This window comes from Ptychodera flava (genome assembly GCF_041260155.1).
Source record: "Ptychodera flava strain L36383 chromosome 23 unlocalized genomic scaffold, AS_Pfla_20210202 Scaffold_23__1_contigs__length_28996876_pilon, whole genome shotgun sequence".
Taxonomy (NCBI): domain Eukaryota; kingdom Metazoa; phylum Hemichordata; class Enteropneusta; family Ptychoderidae; genus Ptychodera; species Ptychodera flava.
In genome coordinates, this window is record NW_027248277.1 from 565,675 (window position 1) to 572,769 (window position 7,095).

Sequence of the window (7,095 nt, forward strand, 5' to 3'; positions counted from 1 at the left end):
TGTCAGGTCATCTGATGCTGTATTCCATGATGTCAATACAAGTAGTGCTTCAGAAAGTGTGTTTGCCATTGTCTCTGGAGGAATGAAAATGTAATGAGAGATATAAGATAGCAACTATGTAAATACTGTTTTGTATTAGGATTTTTTTGTGAAATTAACCATGAATGTCATACATATTTCAGAAAATATAGTACAATGTATTTTGTTTTGAAATCTTTAATTGTTTAATAGTAGTTGTCTCTGGAGGAATGAAAATGTAATGAGAGATATAAGATAGCAAATATGTAAATACTGTTTTGTATTATGATTTTTTGTGAAATTAACCATGAATGTCATACATATTTCACAGCTACAGTACAATGTAGTTTGGTTGAAATCTTTAATTGCTTAACAGTAGAGTAATAATATACTTAAAAATATTGGTCATCCAATATCTACAGTCATCGATGTATCCTAGTGCTTGTAACTAGAAGTAAAGGAAATTTCATCCTGCTATTAAATTTGGCAACTTTTACACGGATATGCGTTACTGCTTATGATATAGCCTAAGTAAACACAAGTACAGTTTTTGTGAAGGCCACAAGGTCACTGCGCTTGAAACTTTCATTTGAGGTCAAAGAGTATTGAGTCTGGACTGTTCAATTGTTAGGACTGTGGTCATTTTTCAATGAGATGTGCCAAGATACTGGTATGTGTGTAAAAGGTATCAAGAGCAGCTTCATAAAAATCATGGTAATAGGCCAAACCCAGAATTCGAATCGACCACGGTACAAACAAAGCCATGTGCGCAAACGCGCATAGATGTACGTGTATCTCCATACGCGTTAGTACACATGTGAGCTTGTTTGTACCAGCATCACGTGATTATTTGGGCGTACTGAGTCTGTAGAACACATCGCGTCCTTTTTATTCCGGAGTAGAACCATTACAGCAACACTCATAGAGTTAACAACACAAGTTTTAAAAAGTGTGTGCAAATAATGATTAAACATTATAAATTCAGAATTTGCTGGTCCTGTACATTAAATCTTAAACATATTGCAGATTTCATCACAGTTTGCACATATCTATAATGTTTTCACAAGGGGCTTGCATTAAAACAGCTAGGTAAAGACTTCTGATCGGTAGTTTGAAAAAGTTAGCAGAAATATACTTTCACAAAATTACTACTTTTCATTAAATTGTGAAGATGACTTAGTTATCCTAAAAGATTTGCTTGCCAACTTTCCGTCAAAGTACCATCACATCAGATAAATATAGACATGAAAAGACAGGTGAGGTGGAAAGGGTATCTAAGGTCATGTCTATTGCCAGTGATGAAACTAACATAGCAGTTAAATAAGATAGTGCCTGGTACCAATTCCACTTTATGAATAATGATTTTAGTTCAAAGAAATGGAGCTGTGCAAATCTACTTTACAATTAGTACACACTTGTGGCTTTTGAGATTAGTGTTCTTGCTGATGTATTGCAAAACATTGCTTTAAACACAGAACAACCACGGTGAAATAATATCTGAACACAAGGAAAGAAAAGTTTAGATCAATCTGTTGTAACTCATATTAGATATCACTATACTGTTTGTAAGTTGACTCTCCCTGGGCACACTTTTATGTGACAAATTTGCCCATTTGTGTCTTTGTTATTACCTGACTGTGTTGATTGCTATAATTACTAGAAATATATCTACAGTAAAGTGTTTGGAGTGGCCGGATTTCAAAATATGAAAATGAACAAGATGGGATAATCAAGTCATTTCCTCTACTGTGACAATGCTTTTTACAGTAACTGACATTATGTTGGCACACCATATCCTAGGCAGAAGTTGGTGATTAATTTAATATATTCACTCCCATTTCTGTAAAAACATCCTCAATCTCCAACTGCAATGGGTTTTGATTAAATCTATTAGTGAACAGGATTTTTTATCAAACTGCATTGTTTCTTGTAAATAAAATATTTATAATGTGTGACTTGATTATAATTTTTTCAGAGAGAATTTCATGTAGAGATGATAGAACAATGCTCTCATAAGTCATGTCTACATTTTGAATGTGTGTAAATATTCAATAATTTATGTTCAGTAAAATTCAACAAGAAACCTTGAGAGATCAGTGACCAGGTTGTCTTTTGATGAAAACACCGACATATTATTAAAATGTGACACGTACTTGGTAGAGAGAATATAACATACCTTGGTTGATATGGCTTGATGGATTCTATCAACAGAAGAAATTACTGATGGAGATCAATCGCTCTATTGAAGCTTGGAGTACCAGAATACAACAAGAAACTTTTGAAATATGCCTTAATTTGGTAGAGTTTGACTGAAAAATTGTCCAGAATTTAGTTTCTGTATTTGCACAGCACACGTAGCTGTGTCATAAATACTCTGTCACATGATTGATAACAAACCAACTGTGTTAATTTGTAACAGTAATGGGTTTAAAGTTCAGTTTTGTCAACCAGTGTATGACATGGTGATTGTTCGCAGTCATGTCATCTTGTAATCATTACTGATAAAGACATTAAATGCAGTGTCCTGATGAATGATAAATTTCACACTAGGTGGGTAGGCACAAGCACAGTGGCATATCATTCCACTCACAGTGTAAGCCATGAACTACATTCTGATGCAAACTGTATGGTCCCATTCTAAAAATAAAAATGCTTATCGTTGTATGCATACATCAGGTTTCACATCATAAATTTAACCAAAGCAGACTGTATGAATAGTTGACTCACTTGATTCTACCTAAAAGCAAGACAATGCCTGGCAATCTTCCAATGGATCATTCCAAATTGTGGCTAAGGGGTGTAACATTACCTCAACTTAACAGATTTTACATAAATTTTCAATATTGAACAGTTTATTATTACTTGTTGAACTTTTAACTGGTGCAGATTCATCCATTAACATATGTTAAATTAAGCATAGACAGGAGAGAAACTAAGTTAGTGGCTATTGGTATATAGTTACAATATTACCCTTACAAAAATATCCTATACCAGTCCTATAGGGTAGAGGCATGTAGGGTCTTATAGGACATCAGGCAGTAGTAGTCTTACAGGATTTTGGAACGCAGTCTTACAGGGAACCCTATAGGGAGCCCTATAGGGGGTCTTATAGGGAACCCTATAGGGGGTCTTATAGGGAGCCCTATAGGGGGTCTTATAGGGAACCCTATAGTGGTCTTACAGGGAGCCCTATAGGGGGTCTTGTAGGCAGCCCTATAGGGGGTCTTACAGGGAGCCCTATAGGGGGTCTTGTAGGGAGCCCTATAGGGTACAGAATATGCTTTACATATTGTTATCATACTTTCTAAGAGATTGAACTCGCACAAGGCAAACAAACTTCTGTAAAAGAGTGCAGAAATTTTGTTAAGTAAGGAATAACTCCTTCTGATTTTGCTATAGGTACCAATGCAATGAATAACTGCAAAACTCACAAAAAGTCAGTCAACTTACAAAACAAGTAATTATAAACATGTAGTTTATTTCTAAAGGAATTAAGATTAACAATCAATCAAAACAGAAATCAATGCAACATACAGGGACTACAAAATATAAAGCAACCTACACATATGAATGCAAGGCCTACCTTTGACTTGTCACCTCAGCCAAGTGCATTATTAACTGAATAGATGTGTATCTTAACTCACGTAATTAAGAGGTCAGTTCAGTTGATGCTGCAATGTCGATTCTTACAGTTGTGACATATTAGTGAACTCCCTTCTCCATAACACTGTTAGAATCTTGCTAATGGACCTTGGATCCTAATGTTCCATGCAATTTGGAGTTGTACTTTTCATGATCAAGAGCCATGCATGTTCACTGGTGCACTGCCTCAAGTGCAAATGAATAATGGGTGGCTGTACTATTATGTAATCAGCCCATTGTAAATGCAGGAAACTATTTACATAACAAAGCAAAGGCACAGGTCAGCTCACTTGACCTTGGATCTAACAAAGAGAGTCTTTGTCTGTGTACAGCCATGACATGTACAAATGGCAAAAGGAATATGGTATGTTCCTGGCATGTGTGTGTAAATAGAAATAGCTTTTGAGAAAGGGTAAATGAGAATGTGTGAAATTCTACAGACTATTTTCGTAAGGGAATAATTATAATTATAAACATTACTCAAACATTACTTGTTCAGTTTTACAGTCCTAAAAGTCAGGCAGAATCATCTTGTAGGGTGTCCTATAGGGCACAAATATGAGCCTATGGGACTAGTACGAACCTATAAGACATGACAGATAAATCCTACAGCACAGGCGTTGTCCTATAGGACGGGTGCTATAGGATGGAGGTAGCCCTATAGGACTCCTGCAGGGATCCTTGGGTCCTACAGGGATCCTGTAGGACTTTTTTGTAAGGGTATAGTAACTCATCCCATTTAAAAATAATAGCTAAGGATAGTCTTAAACTGTGCCTAATTGGCCACAGTTCTAGAAGACCATACCAACTGGAAACGTTAGGTACATGTCAAGGTTATAGAATGTAATTGAAGAAATAAATTCATGACTGTTCCATAACAAATTTATTGTACAGGCAATATCCTTTTATTTATATCATTGAAGTGTTGTATATCAAACTGATACCATATAATGATACCCACATTTAGAGGTTTATCCTCAAAAATCTTTCTAACCACTGTGTCTTTGGGTACCAGAGTTTTAACACAAGCATCACATTAATAAAACAATGCCACGTTCGCTAGTGTCACGTCGGGTATCAAGGACAAGGTTTAACTGTGTGTCATAGAAAGTGTTAGAAACAAAATTAATAGTATAGCTTAGATATCAAGACTGGGCAATGTGTTTCCAGAAGTTATTGTTTTGAAGGTAGCGGTGTGTGGCATTTGAATTTATAGGACAAGGTATCTCTTTAAAGTTTGATGTTAACGAAGGCGCTGCACCCAATGCAGGGCATTTTGCTAAAAAATCACTTTTTTGCAAATTCTCATTCAATTATTCTTTAATAGAGGACATTGTTGAATATGTACTACTCCAAAGTCTACAACAAATGTTGAAAACAGTTGGAAAAGAAGGTACAAATACATTCTTAATATTGTCTTCCCCTTTGTTTGCACATTCAGCTACTTTGTAACTCCACAGTTTGTGACCCACAGTTTGTGAATATGTCAAAATACCGTAGTTACCTTCGTCTGGTGTTTCAATTAATGGTTTTGTATGCCCATCTCAGAAAAAAACTACATTGTCTAGATTGGATTTATTTGGCATTTTCATGAAGTATTGACATGCAGATTCATGTCACTCTACAGTGAATTCACTCACAAAATTTTCACAGCATGGCAGTGTTGTGTTCAGCACTTCAATGCTACGACAAATGTATCTGATGTATGATGGATATTCTCTGGCAAAAACCTCAACAGAAATTGAATACTCATTCTTCACTGCTTTTCCATGAGTTACAGTATTCGTTGTTGATATTGTTTTTCTATTCTCTCAAATAATTACTTACAGGAGTTTCTGTCGACACCAGTGGTATGAGTTTGATGAAACCCCACTTGGAAAATTTCTATCAAACTCACCTGCAGAGGGCGCTGTCTAGAAAAAACGAGATATCTGTAGACTCCCATGAAAACAAAGTTCAAGACAACATATATGACCATAGGAAGATGTTTATTACTTGTACCAGTTCAAAGTAAGATTCAGTGAACTACTCTGCATACTCGGTTTTAGAGTAAACAACTTATAGGCAAGGCAATGTATGTAAGGGACGTCACAAAGATTATGTGTTTATGAATGATCTTACTTTTCTTTTGTAAAAGCCATTTTTTTTAACAAATCATGAAATTTGCATATGCATTTCAGGTCGTCATACACTTGGTTCAAGTCTGCGAATTTCGTTAAAAAAAATCAAGGATTCGCAAAGTTTCTCTTGTGCCTCATATAATTTCCTACAAACAAACCTTGAAATTTGGCAGCCAAGTTTAGGTTTTCCTCGTGATTGATCACATTACCTTTGATTCTGCACAGTAGTGAGTTAGGTTTTACAGCAAAGTACCGGCAGCTAGACAGACTGTATACACAGTGCTGTAAAGATAATATAAAATGATTGACAGAAGCCCCTGCTGCTATTCTGGCCAATGAGAAGAACACACGCTATTTGTACAAGTTATGCGAAGCCACTTTGACACATAGTACATTGAACAGGTTTTAAAGTGATCTGTTGACCATTGCTCATCATGTGAGATATCAAGAGAAAAAGTTGTTGAGAGTTATATTCAGGGAAAAGATGTCTTCGTCAATACATCCACTGGCATTTGTAAATTATCACTGACATACGTTGTTTGGGTTCTCATTGTTTCGGTCACGTAAAAGAACAGACTACAACTGTAATAATTACAGTCTCCCTATTATTGCTCTGAGCAATTCCAGAAGTTTTACACACATCTGTGGAGGATCAAACGGTAACTCCTCCCAATATGCAAAATGCGATGATGTCATCTTATGAAAAACATGTCAGTACAAACGTCATCTCATTAATAATTTATAGCAATTCAGATCGTTCAAGTAAACAAAGTTTGTGATTCCTGGTGATACTCCCCTCCAGCATGCTCACCCTAGTAATTATGAGATGAAAGAAATGACAAGGACATGAAGTTGGCAGTTAGTAGGCAAGAACCTGCAATTCTTTAATGAAGCTAGCAGGAAATAGAGGCTGTTGCAGGCCCCTGAACGTGAACAATAAGCACTGCAGGAAAGATAACGTACAAAATTGACAAGTGTCAATAATACTTGAAGTTACAGAACTGTTATTTGACCTGCCAACAACATGACATTGGATGCTTAAAACAGGAGACCAAGATCTAACTTGCTTGTTAAACAAATTAAATATGTGATACACTCTTAATTAAGAGAGGGCAGAGTGGGAGAAGAAAGGGAGACAGCTGACCATGACTTCTGGCTTCAAATGAAAATATGGCACAAGTAATCACAACCAGTAGAGGGCGCTGTCTCCTATGCTGTCAGGGTAGATAATAGTGACATTACCAGTACTCTTGTACTGTGGTTCTTCACAATATTGCCTACATTGCGTTCCTCAAACAGAACACAAATTATCACG